The following is a 21,868-nucleotide window of genomic DNA, read 5'->3' as shown; positions in this document are numbered from 1 at the left end:
GCACTTCACTCTGTCCCTCAAGCTGCTGCTGAGCAGCTCTGTCTGCCCCTCAGCAATTCTGGGACATTATTTTCATTGAGGCATTGGGAAAATATCAAGTTGGGGGGCAGTTTTGGTTCATTATTTTCATTTAGAGTTTGGGGTAGGATTCAGGTCTTTGGAAGGGTCACATTTCGGGCATTATTTTAATTGAGGCATTGGGAAATTATCAGATCTGGGGAGGGGGTCAGTTTTTGGGCAATATTTCAATTAGAGTTTGGGGGAATTATCAGGTCTGTGGGAGGTCACATTTGGGACATTATTTTCTTTAAGGGATTGTCGGGTTGTGAGGTCAGATAAGTCGGGGCATACATAGTGGTATTAACTTGTTTAAATTAAACAAGTATATATTTAAATATAGCTACTTCCATAGTGGCTATACTGTGGTGTAACGTGTATAAGGGGCTCAACCATGACATAACATGTATAAGGGGCTCTACAAGGGTGTAACATGTATAAGGGGCTGTACTGTGGCATAATCTGTATAAGCGACTCTACTGTGGTGTAACATGTATAAGCAGCTCTATTGTGTGGCATAACACGTATAAGGGGTACTACTGCATGGTGTAGTGTGAATAACGGACACTACTGTGCAGTATAATAGGAATTGGTACTATTCCGTTGCCATGCCCCTTCCCCATGAAACCACGCCCCTATATTTTAGTTGCATGCACTGTCCATATTTTACACATGGGGGCACCCAAAGGATACTTTCACGCTGAGCTCCACAAGGTCTAGAACCAGTCCTGTCACCAATTTAGTATTTTTAAATATTTTTTCTTTTCAAATATAGCATGCCACCACATGCTGGCCAGGCCCCCAATTCAGTACATGAGAGGGGGGCTCCAAAACCTACTCTTGCTGTGGGCGCCATGGCACCTAGCTAAACCTCCGCCCCCACTGGGAAACTAACACCATACAGCAGGCATTCCCAACCACGGTCCTCAAGGCACACCAACAGTGCAGGTTTTAGTGATATCCAGGCCTCAGCACAGGTGACTTAATTAGTAGCTCAGTTATTTTGATTTAACCATCTGTGCTGCAGCCTGGATATCACTAAAACCTGCACTGTTGGTGTGCCTTGAGGACCGTGGTAGGGAATGCCTGCCATACAGTAATTTACCCACAGAAAAGCCCATTCCAAAAGAAAGCACAAATAGAAAATTGAATCACAATTTTATTTCTTTAATTAAAATAGCTGGGTGCAACACATGTATAATATTACTACTACTACTACTACAATAATAATAATAATAATAATAATAATAATAATATATTCTGCTTAGATTGCTTTTTCCATTTTACACAATTCTTATTTTATCTTGTTCTTCTATATGACTGTCCCCTCCCCCCACACACACACTGTGGGCTAGATGCATCATCACTTGGAAAGTGATAAAATGGAGAGTAAAAAAGTGCCATCCAATCAGGTCCTAACTACCATGTCACAGGCTGTGTTTGAAAAATGGCAGTTTTATCACTTTCCAAGCGATAATGCATCTGGCCCTAAGTCCCTGTGTAATGCTCTATGTTTTGTGTGCTTTTGTTTGCTAGGAGAAGCACATGATGCCATGTTACAGTCATCCCATCTCAAGTCTCTGCATAGGCAGCATATTAGTCCATTTTTCAACAGGGAGAGCAGTCGCCACCCCTAGCTATGCCACTGCATATAACTTTGAAAATTAAGAACCTATGAAATGCTCCTCTTAATTCAACATCTCTGCTGTGGCCATATTTGGCAACTTTCAAGAGGCTCTCTCTGCAAGATTCTGGGAGCGGCCAATTCAGAAGTGTCACAAACATTCCAAGAGAGTAGATACAGTATGCATGCCTGTGACCCCTAAAAATGATAAGTAATTTAGGGCAGTACAGATGGTGTAATGGTTAGCATTACTGCCTCACAGCACTGAGGTCATGGGTTCGATTCCTAACATGGCCCTAACTGTGCGGAGTTTGTATATTCTCCCCGTACTTGCGTGGGTTTCCTCCGGGTTCTCCAGTTTCCTCCCACAATCAAAAAATATACTGGTAGGTTAACTGGATCCCAACAAAAATTAAACCTAGTGTGTAATGTGTCTGTGTACATGTAATGTGTCTGTGTACATGTGATAGGGAATCTAGAATGTAATTTCCACTGGGGCAGGGACTGATGTGAATGGGCAAATATTCTCTGTAAAGCGCTGTGGAATATGCGTGCGCTATATAAATAACTGGTAATAATAATAATAAGTAAGTTCCAATGAAAGATGTTCTGAGCTCAAACTCTTGCGAGTTTGAGTGGCAATCCTAATTTGCACAGAAAAAGTAATGGTTCAAATGGAAATATCATATGTCAGTTGCTGTCAGACTTTGTAGACCACCGCACATTAAATTCACAATTACTTTTTAGTATTCGAACCGCTGGTTAGTGAAGGGATCTATTTACTAAACCTTGGATGGAGATAAAGTGGATAGATATATAGGGGTCTAGTCATGAAGCAGTGAAAAGCGTGGAGAAGTGAGCCTGTGGAGAAGTTATCCATGGCAACCAATCAGCTTCTCCATACAATTGTATAGTATGCAACTTATAACTGTTACTTCAATACTGATTGGTTACCATGGACAATTCTCCACAGGCTCGCTTCTCCACACTTTTCACTGCTTCATGAATAGACCCCAAAGGGAGATGTACTTAACAGTGATAAAAGTGGAGAAGTGAGCCAGTGGAGAAGTTGCCCATGGCAACCAATCATCACTGACGTAACATTTATAATTTGCATACAATAAAAGTATACAGAGCAGCTGATTGGTTGCCATGGGCAACTTCTCCACTTTTATCATTGCTTAGTACACCTCACCCTAAGTACCAACCAACCAGCTTCTAACTGTCATTTTTCAAACACAGCCTGTGACATGGCAGTTAGGAACTAATTGGCTGGTGCTTTATCTCCGTCCACTTTATCTGTATCCAAGACTTAGTAAATAGACCCCTAAGTCTGTGTTTTGTATCTGAAAACCTGCATACACAAATTTTAGGACATTTCCCCAATATAAATTTGTATAGTTTTATGATGGTGTATAGAGAGCCCCGTCACAATATTGCTATGGGCCCCAATATTTGTAGTTATGCACCTGTTATAATTAGAGATGAGCGGATTCGGTTTAACTCGGATTTACTCGGTTCTCAAAACCTCATCTTATTGGCTCACGGATGTCACGTGTTTTGGATAGCCAATCAGATGCCGTTTTGAGAACCGAGTAAATACGAGTAAAACCGAATCCGCTCATCTCTAGTTATAATTAAAATAAACATGCGATTATAAAGCAGTGTATTAAATAATAGTCAACTAAAATGTCATTTGAAATAAAGATAACTTTAATGTTCCTATTCATAATAAAATTTCTCTGCAAATTAGATATAACAGGCGAATATACACATGTGGCACATGGTGACTTGATAAATGGGTTATTATTATGAGGAAGTTTACAATTTATTTAGGAAAATCTATGCGATAAAACATGCAGTAAAAATATAAATACAATTATGATGTTCTTAAATGTTAAATATACAGTATATGTTCTCCCTTAGGGAACTATACACAAATACAACTTTCTTGTATGTATTGCCAATATGTGATTCTCTTGGTAAAGTTGTGCTAATACTATTATCCTGTGACAGGTGTATGTATTTTTCCTAATCAGCGTTGTATGTTTTAACAAACTCAGAAATATATCTAGAGAGCCAAATATTAATTTAAAAGGAGTTATTGGCAATGGAACCAGTATTTTTTTTTTTTACAAATACCATCTGTATAAAAGGGTTGCCAAGCTGTCTAGCCATCTTTGTTTTTATTCATAGTTTAAAAGTGTTTGTTACGGAGGGCTCAAATAACTATTTTCACGTTAACATTTTTTTAATTTTTTTTAAATTCATACTATCGTTCTAATACATATTTTCCAGATTCATATGACAGCGAGGCTCAGAAAATTCTGTAATGTTTTTTTTTGTGTTTTTTTTTTTGCAAGCTGCCAACATTTACTTTGGAGACACTGGCGTATTTATAATGGGTGCAGTGTGTGGTGTGCACATGGGCCCCCAGGGTCCAAGGGGGCCCACACCGCACACCCTGCACCCATTATTTGTAATATTTACCCTCCGCAGTCCCACATCACAGCAGCAGCGCTGCAGAAATCATTGGGAAAATGGCGCTGCACCATTTTCCCCATGTTTTGCGCATGCGCAGTAGGAAAATCACTAAGATGATGGCCTCTGCACCATTTTACTGGAAGGTTTGAGCATGCGCTCTAGACTCTGGGACAGTTCTATGGTCCCCTAGGGACCCTAGTGCACAGAGCTCTACAGCGCTGCCGGCTAGAGAGGAGGGGGCCCAGACGGAGTCTGCACACAGGCCTCCTCCTCTCTAGATACACCCATGTTTTAAGAGTTACCCCCCGATTACAAACTATGCATAAAAAAATAAATATTAAAAGTATTAACTCCCAAGAACATACCTGTAACTGTACTTTATACTGTACACCTTTCTATTCACGTGTTCACTTTCCTATGGTGAAGTTTATGCATCATTTTCAGCCTCCCTTTGTGGGTCACTGACTTTTAGAAACACCTAGGCTGACATTCCACTTTCCTTCTTCTCATAATGCTATATTTGTTCTTGGAGAATTAAATTAATTTTGATCCCACTCTATAATCCAGAGAACACCGCAGGCAGTATTAAATGCTTACTCAAGATCCACCTCTTTCATCTGCCAGATTCATTTTAAAGCACATTTATCAACTTCTTTTATGCCAAACGTCAAGTATGTTTGTAGAAGAGAGGTAACTTACCTGCTTCACCACTTCTCACCTTCAGGACATTGGATGTTCTGCAGTCAGCCCTGTAATCAGGGCAATTGATTTTATGAGTATAGAGACATACAGTATTATGGCTTCCAACTGGGAAACCTAGTGAACGCTAAAAAACTGCCCTTTTTTTGGTCAAGGTGGGTGTTACATTAGCACTCACTTTACTGCCTCATACAACTATTGTGTGAGTATGGCTGTACCTGCTTTATTTTTAATGAAACCACTCCACTGGTTAAGTAACTGGGTTGTTTGTGGTTGTAAGGCTTCAAGAACTGGTGTGCACAGAAATTCTGCTATATCTTTAAGCCTGTACACACATATTTCAAACAGGTTATGGGCCTAGGCACACAAAACTTAAGTACACAAGTACCAAACTACTAAAATGGCCACAGCAGCACACTGACATAATCTTGAGCACATATTCAGACACAGACTGCCACAGAACACAGTGAAGGCAGCACAGAAAGTTTCCAGTGCAGTGTTGCAGCGCAGCAGCATATAAGAGCACAGAAGCTTCACAATTATGTCTGTAAGAAGCATGCATCCAGGAGTTACTCCCATAATGGGGTTTATCAAGCTAAAAGGTGCAGATAATTATACAAACTGGAAGTTTGTTATGGAAATGCAATTAAAATTTGAGAGATTATAGAAAGTGAGAGTAAATCCTGGTGACAGTCCAAACCCATATGATGTAGAGAGAGCAATGAGTACTATTTGCTTAAGTGTAGAGCAACATGTACAGTATACACTATGAAACATGGGAAGATTTCAGCTAAAGACATGTGGAGAGCACTACAGGCAGCACATCAGGATGGAGGTCTTCTGAGATAAATACATTTAAGACATGTATTGTACAACATCAAGTTACGTGAATTAAGTAGTATCAGTGACTAAATTGAATGATGTCTGTTTCTCAGCAACTACATCTGTTGGAGTGCAAGTAGATGATAAAAAGATCACTACAGTGATGCTGCAGTTTGACTTCCTAGTTGTGGCCTTGGAAGCAAATAGCAAAGTTAACCACAGACATAGAGTAAAGTTACTACAGTTTCAGGAATGTGTACCTGGTGAGTTGAATGCTGAGAGTACTGCATTGCATACAAAAGTGAAAAATGTAGAATATTCAAGTTGAAGTGTTACAGTTGTCACAAGATAGTGCTCAGAGCATTTGAATGCACACAAAAGAATGGGAATACTGTTCAAAACAAGAAATGCACTGACAAAGATGAATCAGCCCTGAGTGTTACAGATAGCCACAAAAAAGTTTGTTGGTATATTGAATCAGGTGCAACAAGGAGTGGTTAATTACATTAACCAAATCTGACCCTATCACAATCAAAGAGACTGGCAACCAAATGCAGCTGCAAAACTTGTTACACTTAAAGCCTACTTGAGAGTTGGAACAAGGACAAAATTCACAGAGATTCAAGACGTGCTTTATGTACCAGAATTGGGAACACATGTTATGGTCAAAAGTGTCCTAAAACAGAGGCAAAACAGAAAAGGGATAGTCATTGCTACAGGCACAAGGTGTCAGGAACTGTACATCTCTGATACTGTTAAGCAATGATGACAACAGAGTCACAGTCACCAGAACTCTGGCATAGAACATTATGTCACCTTGCATATGACAGTGTTCAAGAAATACAGAGTATGATGGTCACAGGAATGTCAGTGACTAACACAGAGAAACCCATATGTGAGAGCTGCAGATTAGGGAAACAAAGCCATCGGCCATCTCCCAAGTCAGTAAGCAGAGCTACAAAACCACTTAAGATAGTATTCAGATGTTTGTGTGGTCCAATGGAAGTAAAGTCAGTAAGTAGCTACACATGCTTTGTGACATTTATAGATAACATCACAAAAAATTATTCACATGTGCAGTATATTGTCAGAGAGAAATCTGAAATTGTAAAGACAAGCAGACTACAAGAGTCTTGTAGAAAATCAAACCAATTAAAGGCTCAAGATGGTGACATCTGACAATGGTGAAGAATATCTAAACAAAAGGTGGAACAAGTCATAAGGAAATATGGACTAGACCATCTATTGACTATTGCCTATACTCCTGAGTTAAATGGTGTAAGTAAATGAGCAATCCGTACACTAGTAGAGAAACTAAGATGTATGGTAAAGGACGCAGGATTAGACCAAGATCAGAGCAGTTTATCTCAAAACCTATTTCCCTACAGTTACCCTAAAGGACATAACACCTATTGAAGTGTGGTCAAAAAGAAAAGCAAATGTAAAACATCTCAAAACTTTTAGAAGCATTGCGTATGTGCACTTAACTAAATAAAGAAGATGCAAACTGGATGAACATCAATGAAATGCATAGTGCTTGGCTATTGTCATGAAAGCAAAGGTAACAGATTATGAAATACAAGTTAAAAAAAGTCAAGTCTAGAGATGTCATATTCCAATAAACAACACAAGTAATAGAAAAGCTGGAAGTTGATATGCAGAACAAATATTGTCATTTGACTTGCCAGCAGCTGGAGATGTACCTGAACCAGAGCCTACCAGCGTGGAAATTCATCCATAGAAAAGGTCTTCTGCAAGGTCAAATGTCAGCAAGCCAACTAAGAAGTATGCTGAAGAATTTGTGAATATTAAACTCAGTGCCTCAACACATCCAGAATCCAAAGTCTAAAGCTGATTGATGTGAGAGGAAGCCCAAGACAGACAAAGGGACAATACAAGATTTAAAGGTCATAAGTGAGAAAGACATCCAGAAACATGAGAGTGACGGCAGTCCTGAGCATGTGATTCAAGAGACTGTTGTTGTGGACCATGCTGTCAGTGAAGAACTCTTGCTGATGTGTCTAGCAAGAGAAATGGATCACAGTGATGTGATACTGTATGTGAACCCTGTTTCCTTTTCTGGTCACTGGTGTGCACTCTTCTCAGACTCCAAGGGCCTAATTCAGACCTGATCGCTCCTCTGCAAATTTGTAGAGGTCTGCGATCAGATAGTCGCCACCCAAAGAGAGTGAAAACCCGCCCCGTGCAAGTCTGCAAATGCATGCATACGCCATGCGTAAACTTCACCAGACAGCGGACATCTGCAAATCTGTTTGCAACTCACTCGCCATCGAATGATTTTTCCGGTCTATGTAGTCTGTGTGCAGCCCAGGACTTACTCCTACAGTGCAACAGAATCAGGCTGTTTGGGGCCGGAGCTGACATCACACACCCTCCCAAAAAATGATTGGGCACGCTTGCGTTTTTCTTCACACTCCCAGAAAACGACCAATTACCACCCACAAACATCCGCTTCCTGTCAGTCACCTTGCATACACCTAGCGATCAAAATTTTCACACCATTCTGTCGCTGTTTGGGCTCATGCCTGCACATGGCGGTGCATAATCATGTGCAGTCATTTGATAATCACCCGCTGTGCGATTTCGCACAATCAGGTTTGAATTAGGCCCCATGTTGCTACTCCTCCAGGGAAGCTTTAATCCATGTACTAAGATAGCTACCAATGATACAACTGAGCATTTGCAGAACCATCAATTTCCTTCTAAAATATCCGCTGTATCAGCATCGTACACTCTACCCTGGTCCTACCGTACATACTGGTATGGTAGTGAGCTGTATGACACCCTGCTCCATTCAAGCTCTGTTCCATCTACCAGTGTATTTAATATTGAGTACCTGTGTACCTGCTTTATCTTCAATAAAACCACGTCACTGGCCAAGTAACTGGGTTAATCATAGTTGGAAGGCACCCGCTGGTGTGTACAGAAACTCTGCTACATCCTCAAGCCTATACACACATATTTCCAACATGAATAACTACTAGTTGACAATAGTATAATGCTTTTTCTATTCTTAACAATATAATTACCTGTTATACAATGGTAATAAGATACAACACAAGTACATGACTACAATTAAGATAAAATACAAATAACCAGGTAATTTCACATACTGTAGCTAATATCCACAAAGACCGAAATCAGTATAATATCCCGGCTGTCGGGATCCCGGTGTTCAGCAGACCGGCGCCGGAATCCTGACAGCCGGAATCCCGGAGGGTGAGCGCAGCATGTCCCCTTGCGGGCTCACTGCACTTATCACGCTTCGGGCATGGAGGAGACCTTTGGTTGCCATTCTAATCTATTCCCCCTCAAGTCGTGACGTGGACCACCACCCAGGTGGGAAATTTGGGCGGCGGTCAGGATTCTGACAGCTAGCATTTTACCAGGTGTCTAGATTCCGGCGTTGGTATCCTGACTGCCGGGATCCTGACAGCCAGCAATGTGATTGCTTCTCCAAAGGTCTATTGTTTTGCTACATGAGGAAATTCCATCCATTTTGGTTGGGAAACTAGGCTTTTTGGTTGTGAAACTGGTGTTGCAACCTATTTACTTTATGCCGAGCTCCCAATGGAAGGCCTATTGACCAGTCCACGTAAACTGCTCCCAGGTTTCCCCATACTTGTGCTAGACATAGATGCCTCAAATAGCCCCCAACCAAGATGGCTGATAACAGAGAAGTTCTAAGACTTTAATTGCTAATGATATAATAGATAAATGACTGAAGGTGGTGCAACTGAACTTCCTGAGCCTCCTTCACTGGTGGCCAGTGGGCCTAGTGTTGGGACTATGGACCTAGTTTTCTCCGTGGTAGTATAGTGGGCTAAACTAAAGAGGAAACTGGTACAGGCTATACCCATAATATGAGAGGCAGCATTTTTTTTTTTACTTCCACAGCTGCTGCAACTCTCTAAGTCGGTACTGGTTCCTCAACTTGACAATCTCTGGCCCAGTGGTGCGGTCCCCAGTGTCTTCTATATTTTATGTCTGTTTTGTCTTGATGCCAGCAATTTTCTTATTAATGTTTAGATCCATCACGTTACAGACTTACACACACTCGCACTTTTACAGATTTCACTTTTTCCGTATTTGCAAGCTATTTGTTTCAAATTACTTCTAAATTAAGAGACAATGGGCCTGATTCATGTTTGTAAGTAACGCTAACAAAAAGCAAGTTACTTTGTGTCTGGAACAAACCATGTTGCCATGCAAGGGGAGCAAATACATACATTTATATTTTATTTTGTGCAGAGTAAATACTGGCTGTTTTTGCAAGTAGCCCACAAATGGTGGCTTTATTTTTACACTGCAATTTAGATTTCAGTTTGAACACACCCGACCCAAATCTAAACCTTTCTGCATATGTTACATCTGCCCCACGTGCAGTGCAACATGGTTTTGCCAAGTTACTTGCTTTTTTCTTTACTTACAAACATTAATCAGGCCCTATGACAGATGATTTGTATTAGATGGTGTGCTATGCCTCCACATCTTGGCCATCTATTCCCCAGGCTCATGCTCATGAATCTCAAAACTCAGATGAGTGGATTTTGGCTACTGGCGATTGGTTTTTCCAACATTGGGGCAGATGTGTTAAGCCTGGAGAATTGATAAAGCAGTGATAAAGCAGTGCTAAGTGCAAGGTGATAACACACCAGCCAATCAGCTCCAATATGTAAATTGGCACTTAGGAGCTGATTGGCTGGTGCGTTATCACCTTGTACTTTTCACTGCTTTATCACCGCTTTATCACTTCTCCAGGCTTAATACATCTGCCCCATTTGTCCCTAACGCCTGTACTAAAGGCTGTGATTGATTGTACACTATGGGGTCTATTTACTAAGCCTTGGATGGAGATAAAGTAGCTTGAGATGAAGTACCAGCCAATCGGCTCCTTTCTGTCATTTTTCAAACACAGTCTGGGCATAGCAGTTAGGAGCCGATTGGCTGGTACTTTATCTCCAGTGACTTTATCTCCATCCAAGGCTTAGTAAATAGACCCCTTAGTTTCTGCTCCACAGGCTGAGATACACTTTAAAATTCTTCATCACTCAAATTGCTTTAAATGTATATAACTGGAGGCTGATAACTTAACTTGTGACAAAATACATGGATTTTGACTATATCACATGTGTTCTGGTTGGGATCTCTTCTATAGCACTTGTGAATGGGATTTATGTGATTATCTTTTTCTTACTTTAATAATCTTCAACTGCACCAAATTCCGCATTTTGCTGCCACCTGATACTTATTCCAGTGTCATCTGCTGATGTAGCTATGTTTATTTACCCTTGTCCTATATTGTCTTCCACTGTGAGTTTTCCTGTTTGATTATTTGTTTATGCACTCTGTAATTGGGCACTGCGGATCCCTTGTGGTGCCATATAAATAAAGGATAATAATAATAATAATAATGAAAAATAATGTGGATGTGACTACCTCATGGTTCCAAATTGTTGTTAACAAAAGTGTCTGTAGCTGTGAAAAAGACAGTCCTCTCTCAGTGGGTCTCTACGGACATCCCTTGCGTGACTCTTATGCTCTGTAGAATCTCTCATTTGTTTAGTATGGACTGGTTAGAGTTGTCTATAAATAAAGAAGATACTGTAATACAAAACACATTTTCCCATCTGGCTGCTCTATCTTCTGTCCTTATGTTTACAACTTAAGGAATCTATTAGACATGCTGTGCAATAGACTGGTATAATATGGAATTACTGACAAATGGTGTATCAATCTTAAGGGAAGTTTATGCCAGTACTCCTTGTAATATTGTCATAGTACCCTTCCTTTCTCCCAATCCCTCCTCCATGACATCCACTACTTTCATAAATGACGGGTAAGCATTGGAACAATGGTTCTAATTGGAGATTGAGTTATACTCTTGATCCTCTTACATTGTTGCTTGGTTCTGATTTGGTATTACCTCATAATGGTTATTGATGATGACTGTTTAGTCTTCACGTTTACTGTTATATATTCATTGCTCTACAATGGTTGGCTGTTATCTTGTGCAACCTGTCAATAAAATATGTTTTATAAGACATTTACTTCAACTGTCTAACCTGCGCTATACACACACACAAGCTAATTGCTGATTACTTTCCTAATCTGTAGAATAATATAGCATGGCATAAAAAGATGAAGGTAGCGCTTGTGGCTTTTATTACTTCATAATATCTCAGTATAGCAGAGAGACTTACTTAAATTGTATTAGTAGCTCTTTGAACTAATATAGTTTTGAAGCCTGTGAACCTGTGCCAAAGCGTCGCAAATACCTTTATGTGACCACAGTGGAATTCATATAAATACCTACACTCTACTAAAAACATAATAACAAAGCACCTGAGAACACTATCTGGCTATGGGACCTATGATCAGGAAACTATGAGTAGTAAACACTTTCCTCCTGCAAGAAGACATGAGTGCAGCTTACAGCCCAGTATCAAAACCACCTAATTGCCTTTCTAACAAACTAATGTGCCTTATGGATCGTGTTCCTGCATGTGTTATTTGGTTCGTGGGTTCTCTGGACATGTAGAACAAAGCAGAGTTTGGTTACCACAAAGTTGTGACAGGTACCTTGTTGGAACATGTCTGCCTAACCATGAATGGGTTCTTAGTGTGTGGCCAGACTGCATCATGGGAATATCACCAGGAACAAATAGCAGGATATCAGAAGAAGTCGAATGGAAACGTTCCTGGTTTGTTTTTCTAGCACTGAGCCCTGAATGCATGTTTGTCAGACGTTGATTAATGCTCCTCTGACTTTCAGTCGTGTGTGTCCCTTCTATTAATAAATATAGTATCATTCTAAACACATACAGTATTCATGGAAGGGATACTTTTAATACAAATTCCGGTTTCCTCTATAGGATTAAGAAAACCTGCATCATCAAAGCATGTCATACATGTTGAAGCATAACAAATAGTTAGGAGCTTTATGCAGTGTAATATAAATATATGTTAGTCAATGTAGGGACTGGCCAGAACAGGGATGACTGTTGCACAGCTGGCCAGCTAACAAGTGGAGCTAACAATACTTGCTAAGGTACAGGTGTAAGCACTTGAAATTTTGTGATGTGTAAAAGTTCTTGATCATCTTCCTGAGGGTGACTCTTCAGTTGCAACCTTTCTGCTCCCTGACTTGATACAAGGGTGTGTCCCAAGAATGTTTTTGTTTATTATTACTGTATATAGTTTACAAGCTACTTTTTCTCAGAGAACCAAGCCCGCTCATCTCAAATAAGGACCAGAGGGTTATTCAAAGAGAAGTATATTGTAGCTGAAGGATTTGGAAACATAACGCTATCATAACCCTATTTCACGGCAATACAAAGAAAGTAGATGAAGGGGAATATTTCTAAAATAATAGTTGCGAGATATCCCCCTGAAAACACCATTACAAATATTCAGGATCCATGGGACTTAACATGGAGATCCGCAGCTAATATATACAATATCTGCCGCTGTGAATCTATTTCCAACAGCAAAGCAGCCCCCATAGGTTTACATCGAAGTATGAACATATACTGTAAGATGAGCTATTGCAATGGAACTGTTTTCTTTCCGTTGCAGATATTTTGTTGTTCATGTTCGGTTAAAATCCCTTCATCTTTCAGTATGCAACATAGCTCCAGTGTAGATGACTAGAAACAATTCCCTATATCAGCAATTACAAATACCATGGTTGCAGCTACATGACAACCTTTTCTATAAACAACATCCACATGCAATGCCCAGTGGGATGCAATAGGCAATACATAAACACATGTGACTGTTCTCTTTGGGCCTGATTACTGTGAGACACAGCATAAACTCTGTGTTTGACAACATCTAACAAATAAATATTGCAAATATATCTTACATTCACAGGCTCACTTACACCTTTCCCAGCTCCTTCTGGTTTTAAAACAAATGCAGCACGTTTATGAATTGAACTGACTTATAATAGGTTTCCTTCCGTCCACTCCTACACGCTCCCTGCTAAGATATGTAGTCTTCCCTGCATGTTGTGACAGTGTTGCAAAATCATCAGAAGATATGTATCTAGGACCTGAAAGGTACAGGGAACTGGTGTCCCCGAATAGCCCTAGGCTGCAGCCTAATTAGCCTAATGGTTGATCAAGTGCTGTTTGTGTGCTTGACCAGCTGAATGTTGGCATTAACCTCAAATTCACTACTGTGCAGACTCCATGTTGATTTCTATGGGGAAGCTTCATTCCCTAACCAAGATGGCCACTGAACCTATCACTGCACATGAGCCATTTTCTCACTGTGTATGAGGGACACAGTAGTTCAAGGCTGTGTACCACTTATCTCCAGTGAGATCTGTGATATACCTGCTCCATAGTGTTTCCAAAGTGATTCTTCATACACTAACCAGCTGGTGAGCTGTATGGCACCTTGATACACTCAAGTTCCGCTCTATCTAACCAGCCAGTGTGTATCTGAGTGAGTATGGCTAGTATCCATTACTACTACTGCTTCGTCCTTAAGCCTGCACATAATGGAGCTGGGGGTGGGGGAGTCCCCAATCACTGCTTGATGGGTTTCTGGGCTATGCTGCACTGCTGTATAGACACGGACAGTGGCTGAGAGCAGAGAGGAAGGGTAAGGTATCACCTACATGACCATACCTTCCACGTTTTTTTTGCCATGGCCCTTACAGTACCCGGACCTATCAGAACTCTTGAATGCTCTGTCTGCACACACTATTTTCCAACAGGTTATGGGTCCAGAAACACTTAGAGGTACATGCAATTGCGGTCGAATTCCGTCTGGAATTCGACCGTTTTTAAATTCGACACAATTCGACAGTCACATACCCTCCCGCCGGGACCCGAATTCGACATATTCAATAAAAAACGGATTCGACAGTCCCGCTGTCGAAAAACGGACCAATAGTGTGCGTCCTGGATTTGACTTTTTGGACGGCACAAAAGTGTTTAAAAAACCCAGAAAAAATTGCGTTGGGTTTCCCCTCCTAAGCATAACTAGCCTCGGGCTCTTTGAGCCGGTCCTGGTTGTAAAAATACGGGGAAAAAATTGACAGGGGATCCCACGTATTTTTACAACCAGCACCGGGCTCTGCGTCCAGTCCTGTTGCAAAAAATACAGGGGACAAAAAGCGTAGGGTCCCCCATATTTTTAACACCAGCACGGGCTCCACTAGTCAGAGAGATAATGCCACAGCCGGGGGACACTTTTATATCGGTCCCTGCGGCCGTGGCATTAAATCACTAACTAGTCACCCCTGTCCGGGGTACCCTGGAGGAGTGGGGACCCTTAAATCAAGGGGTCCCTCCCCTCCAGCCACTCAAGGGCCAGGGGTGAAGCCCGAGGCTGTGCCCCCCATCCAAGGGCTGCGGATGGGGGGCTGATAGCCTTGTGTCAAATAAAAGAATATTGTTTTTTGTAGCAGAACTGCAAGTCCTAGCAAGCCTCCCCCGCAAGCTGGTACTTGGAGAACCACAAGTACCAGCATGCGGGGGGAAACGGGCCCGCTGGTACCTGTAGTTCTACTGCAAAAAAAATACCCAAATAAAAACAGTACACGCACACAGTGAAAGTAAAACTTTATTACATACATGTACACTTACATACACACATACTTACCTATGTTCACACGAGGCTCGGTCCACTTCTCCAAGTAGAATCCACGGGGTACCTGAAAATAAAATTATACTCACCAAAATCCAGTGTAGATCTGTCCTCTTCTGTTTTGTAATCCACGTACTTGGCAAAAAAAAAAAATGCATTTACCCGGACCACGCACTGAAAGGGGTCCCATGTTTACACATGGGACCCCTTTCCCCTAGTAACCTCACCGCTGACCGCAAAGTTCCCACTATTGAAGATAATGGAGCGGCTATGTGCTATGCGCGTCTGACAGCTCAGATGCGCACTGCCAATCAGGAGAGTGCCACGACGTGGCGCTCCCTGATTGGCTGAAGGGACTCTCTGTGAAATGAGTCACGGGGGGTCCCAGCATTCAGCAAAAGGGGTCCCATGTGTAAACATGGGACCCCTTTCAGTGCGTGGTCCGGGTAAATGCGTTTTATTTTTTTGCCAAGTACGTGGATTACAAAACAGAAGAGGACAGATCTACACTGGATTATGGTGAGTATAATTTTATTTTCAGGTACCCCGTGGATTCTACTTGGAGAAGTGGACCGAGCCTCGTGTGAACATAGGTAAGTATGTGTGTATGTAAGTGTACATGTATGTAATAAAGTTTTACTTCCACTGTGTGCGTGTACTGTTCTTATTTGGGTATTTTTTTGCAGTAGAACTACAGGTACCAGCGGGCCTGTTTCCCCCCCGCATGCTGGTACTTGTGGTTCTCCGAGTACCAGCTTGCGGGGGAGGCTTGCTGGGACATGTAGTTCTGCTACAAAAAACAATATTCTTTTATTTGACACAAGGCTATCAGCCCCCATCCGCAGCCCTTGGATGGGGGGGGGGGGGGACAGCCTCGGGCTTCACCCCTGGCCCTTGGGTGGCTGGAGGGGAGGGACCCCTTGATTTAAGGGGTCCCCACTCCTCCAGGGTACCCCGGCCAGGGGTGATTAGTTGGGGATTTAATGCCACGGCCGCAGGGACCAGTATAAAAGTGTCCCCCGGCTGTGGCATTATCTCTTCAGCTAGTGGAGCCCGTGCTGGTGTTAAAAATACGGGGGACTCCTACACTTTTTGTCCACCGTATTTTTTGCACCAGGACTGGTCGCAGAGCCCGGTGCTGGTTGTAAAAATATGGGGGATCCCCTGTCAATTTTCCCCCCGTATTTTTACAACCAGGACCGGCTCGAAGAGCCCGAGGCTGGTTATGCTTAGGAGGGGGGACCCCCCGCATTTGTTTCTTAATTTTTAACCTATTCCCACCCCTTCCCACTTAAAAACATACTCTGATCTCTTCATATTATTTTAGTCAGTAAAAAAAAAAAAATATTCTTTTAAAAAATATATAAATAATACTTGTGGTTCCCAATAGACAAAGCAAGTAGATACTCCCATCTAATATAAATAGATATGCTATTAGCAGCAAAAAAAAACACAAAAAAAACCCATGTTTTTAATTTTTTTTATTAGATTCCGCCACCAAAATGAGGCGGACTGAAATTGACGAAAATGACTGTCGAAAAGCACTGTTGTCGAATCGACATTCTTCAATTGAATACACTTTTGTCAAAAAGCCTCATTTTTACTATTGCAGACATGTCAAATTTGACAACTCTCGAATTTCAAAAAGTCGAATCTGAAACGGACGTTTTTTTGTCGAAAAGTACTGTATTGCATTGTCGAATTTTTTTGTGTGTCGAAAATGCCCCATTTTTCGACATTTGCGGCAATTCGACCGCAATTGCATATACCCCTTAGTCTAAGTACACAAGCCCCAAGCTATTAGAAGGTCCACAGCTACACCCATATGCCATCTTGAGCATAGGTATAGCACAGATTGCGATAAGACACAGAGTGAAAACAGCACAGAGTATTTCCTGCACAGTGTAGCAGCAGTAAAGCATATTAAAGCACATAGGTTGCACGGTTATGTATATTGGAGTTGTGCATACAGGGTCTGCTGTATAATGGGAGTTATCAGGCTGAAAGGTGCAGAAATTATACAAAATTATAAAATGTAAGTGATTGTATCAGTAGATCCTGATGACAGTCCAAACCCAGATAATATAGAGAGAGCCATGGGTACTATTGGCTTAAGTACAGAGCAACATCTAAAATATCTTGGTAAATGTAAGATAAAGACATGTGGACAGCACTGTAACAGTGTATCAAAACGGAGGTCTTATGAGAAGGATAAATTTAAGACATGTATTATACACCACCAAATTGAGTGAATGCAGCAGTATCAGTGATCACAGAGACAAAATGGTATCAAAATGTTTATCAGTTATTAACATCTGTTGGTGTACAAGTACTCTAGATGATGAAGAGATTGCTATAGCGATGCTAAAGAACTTGAAACCTGAGTTTAACTTCCTAGTTGCGGCATTTGATGCAAACCACAGACACAGACAGAACAAAGTTACTGCAGATCCAAGAAAGTGTGCCCTGTGAGTCAAATACTGAGACTACTGCATTGCATACAAATAGTTCTGAAATGAAGAAAATTCAAGTTCAGTGGTCAAGAGATAGGTCACAAATCATTTGAATGTAAGCAAAAGATTGTGAATTTTATGTAAAACAAAATATGCAACATCAAAGATGATCAGCCGTGAGTGTTACAGATATGCCAACTATCTTTTCTGTGGATATCAATTCAGTCATAACAAGGCATTTCAGCTGCAGAGCAGAATGGTTCACAATGTTAACCAAGTGTGATCCTATCACAATCAAAGGGATTATGAATCAAGTACTTATAACTGGAGATGAGCGGGTTCGGTTCTCAGAGAACCGAACCCTACCGGACATTGCCTTCCGAGTTCGGATCCGAGCCCGGCTCGGGTTTTCCCGCCTGACTCGGAAACCCAAACGCGGCAAAACGTCATCATCCCGCTGTCGGATTTTGGTGGGATTTGGATTCCATATAAGGAGCCGCGCGTTGCGGGCATTTTCACTCCAGTCTCGGAGAGTGTATTGAGAGGACGTGTCCTCAGTGTTCAGTGTCTGTGTGGGGGCAGGAAAGTGGGGTGGCGAGTCTTGTGCTGTGTTGTGTTGCTCAGTCCAGTCCAGTGTAGTCACAGTGTTGGTGTCCTCTGCTGCCATATATCCAGTGTAGCTGTATAAAGTGGTGCTGTGTTGTTGTTATAATTATTATACGGCATCAGTGTCCAGTGTAGTCAGTGTATTGTGCTGCATCAGTCCAGCCAGTCATAGTGTTGGTGTCCTCTGTTGCCATATATTCAGTGTAACTGTATAAAGTGGTGCTGCGTTGTGCTATCCAGTCCAGTGTAGTCAGTGTATTGTGCTGCATCAGTCACAGTGTTGGTGTCCTCTGCTGCCATATATCCAGTATAGCTGTATAAAGTGGTGCTGTGTTGTGCTGTCCAGTCCAGTGTAGTCAGTGTATTGTGCTGCATCAGTCCAGCCAGTCACAGTGTTGGTGTCCTCTGTTGCCATATATCCAGTGTAGCTGTATAAAGTGGTGTTGTGTTGTGCTGCATCTAGAGATGAGCGGGTTCGGTTTCTCTGAATCCGAACCCGCCAGAACTTCATGTTTTTTTTCACGGGTCCGAGCGACTCGGATCTTCCCGCCTTGCTCGGTTAACCCGAGCGCGCCCGAACGTCATCATGACGCTGTCGGATTCTCGCGAGGCTCGGATTCTATCGTGAGACTCGGATTCTATATAAGGAGCCGCGCGTCGCCGCCATTTTCACACGTGCATTGAGATTGATAGGGAGAGGACGTGGCTGGCGTCCTCTCCATTTAGATTATAAGAGACTGAGAGAGATTTACTGGAGCTGACTAGGAGGAGTACTGTTACTGTAGAAGTGTAGAGACTGAGTGGAGAGAGTTTACTAGTGAGGACAGTGCAGTTTACTTTATAATCCGTTCTCTGCCTGAAAAAAGCGATACACAGCACACAGTGACTCAGTCACATATCATATCTGTGTGCACTGCTCAGGCTCAGGCCAGTGTGCTGCATCATCTATTATCTATATATAATATTATATATATCTGTCTGACTGCTCAGCTCACACAGCTTATAATTGTGGGGGAGACTGGGGAGCACTACTGCAGTGCCAGTTATAGGTTATAGCAGGAGCCAGGAGTACATAATATATTATATAGTGAGTGACCACCAGACACACAGTGCAGTTTATTTAATATATCCGTTCTCTGCCTGAAAAAAGCGATACACACAGTGACTCAGTCAGTCACATACCATATCTGTGTGCACTGCTCAGGCTCAGGCCAGTGTGCTGCATCATCTATTATCTATATATAATATTATATATATCTGTCTGACTGCTCAGCTCACACAGCTTATAATTGTGGGGGAGACTGGGGAGCACTACTGCAGTGCCAGTTATAGGTTATAGCAGGAGCCAGGAGTACATAATATATTATATAGTGAGTGACCACCAGACACACAGTGCAGTTTATTTAATATATCCGTTCTCTGCCTGAAAAAAGCGATACACACAGTGACTCAGTCAGTCACATACCATATCTGTGTGCACTGCTCAGGCTCAGGCCAGTGTGCTGCATCATCTATTATCTATATATAATATTATATATATCTGTCTGACTGCTCAGCTCACACAGCTTATAATTGTGGGGGAGACTGGGGAGCACTACTGCAGTGCCAGTTATAGGTTATAGCAGGAGCCAGGAGTACATAATATATTATATAGTGAGTGACCACCAGACACACAGTGCAGTTTATTTAATATATCCGTTCTCTGCCTGAAAAAAGCGATACACACAGTGACTCAGTCAGTCACATACCATATCTGTGTGCACTGCTCAGGCTCAGGCCAGTGTGCTGCATCATCTATATATATTATATATCTGTCTGACTGCTCAGCTCACACAGCTTATAATTGTGGGGGAGACTGGGGAGCACTACTGCAGTGCCAGTTATAGGTTATAGCAGGAGCCAGGAGTACATATTATATTAAAATTAAACAGTGCACACTTTTGCTGCAGGAGTGCCACTGCCAGTGTGACTGACCAGTGACCTGACCACACTGACCACCAGTATAGTTAGTAGTATACTTATATTGTGATTGCCTGAAAAAGTTAAACACTCGTCGTGTGACTTCACTTGTGTGTTTTTTTTTTTTTTATTCTATAAAAATAAAACTCATTCTGCTGACAGACAGTGTCCAGCAGGTCCGTCATTATATAATATATAATATATACCTGTCCGGCTGCAGTAGTGATATATATATATTTTTTATATCATTTATCATCCAGTCGCAGCAGACACAGTACGGTAGTTCACGGCTGTGGCTACCTCTGTGTCTCTGCACTCGGCAGGCAGTCCGTCCATAATTGTAATACCACCTAACCGTGGATTTTTTTCATTCTTCTTTATACATACATAGTTACATAGACATCTTCTCTTTATCAACCAGTCTATATTAGCTGCAGACACAGTACAGTACGGTAGTTCACGGCTGTGGCTACCTCTGTGTCTGCAGTCGGCAGGCAGTCCATAATTGTATACTAGTATCCATCTCCATTGTTTACCTGAGGTGCCTTTTAGTTGTGCCTATTAAAATATGGAGAACAAAAATGTTGAGGTTCCAAAATTAGGGAAAGATCAAGATCCACTTCCACCTCGTGCTGAAGCTGCTGCCACTAGTCATGGCCGAGACGATGAAATGCCAGCAACGTCGTCTGCCAAGGCCGATGCCCAATGTCATAGTACAGAGCATGTCAAATCCAAAACACCAAATATCAGAAAAAAAAGGACTCCAAAACCTAAAATAAAATTGTCGGAGGAGAAGCGTAAACTTGCCAATATGCCATTTACCACACGGAGTGGCAAGGAACGGCTGAGGCCCTGGCCTATGTTCATGGCTAGTGGTTCAGCTTCACATGAGGATGGAAGCACTCAGCCTCTCGCTAGAAAAATGAAAAGACTCAAGCTGGCAAAAGCAGCACAGCAAAGAACTGTGCATTCTTCGAAATCCCAAATCCACAAGGAGAGTCCAATTGTGTCGGTTGCGATGCCTGACCTTCCCAACACTGGACGTGAAGAGCATGCGCCTTCCACCATTTGCACGCCCCCTGCAAGTGCTGGAAGGAGCACCCGCAGTCCAGTTCCTGATAGTCAGATTGAAGATGTCAGTGTTGAAGTACACCAGGATGAGGAGGATATGGGTGTTGCTGGCGCTGGGGAGGAAATTGACCAGGAGGATTCTGATGGTGAGCTGGTTTGTTTAAGTCAGGCACCCGGGGAGACACCTGTTGTCCGTGGGAGGAATATGGCCGTTGACATGCCAGGTGAAAATACCAAAAAAATCAGCTCTTCGGTGTGGAGGTATTTCACCAGAAATGCGGACAACAGGTGTCAAGCCGTGTGTTCCCTTTGTCAAGCTGTAATAAGTAGGGGTAAGGACGTTAACCACCTCGGAACATCCTCCCTTATACGTCACCTGCAGCGCATTCATAATAAGTCAGTGACAAGTTCAAAAACTTTGGGTGACAGCGGAAGCAGTCCACTGACCAGTAAATCCCTTCCTCTTGTA

The sequence above is a fragment of the Pseudophryne corroboree genome, chromosome 1 (assembly GCF_028390025.1).
Source record: "Pseudophryne corroboree isolate aPseCor3 chromosome 1, aPseCor3.hap2, whole genome shotgun sequence".
Taxonomy (NCBI): domain Eukaryota; kingdom Metazoa; phylum Chordata; class Amphibia; order Anura; family Myobatrachidae; genus Pseudophryne; species Pseudophryne corroboree.
This window is presented reverse-complemented; position numbering follows the sequence as displayed.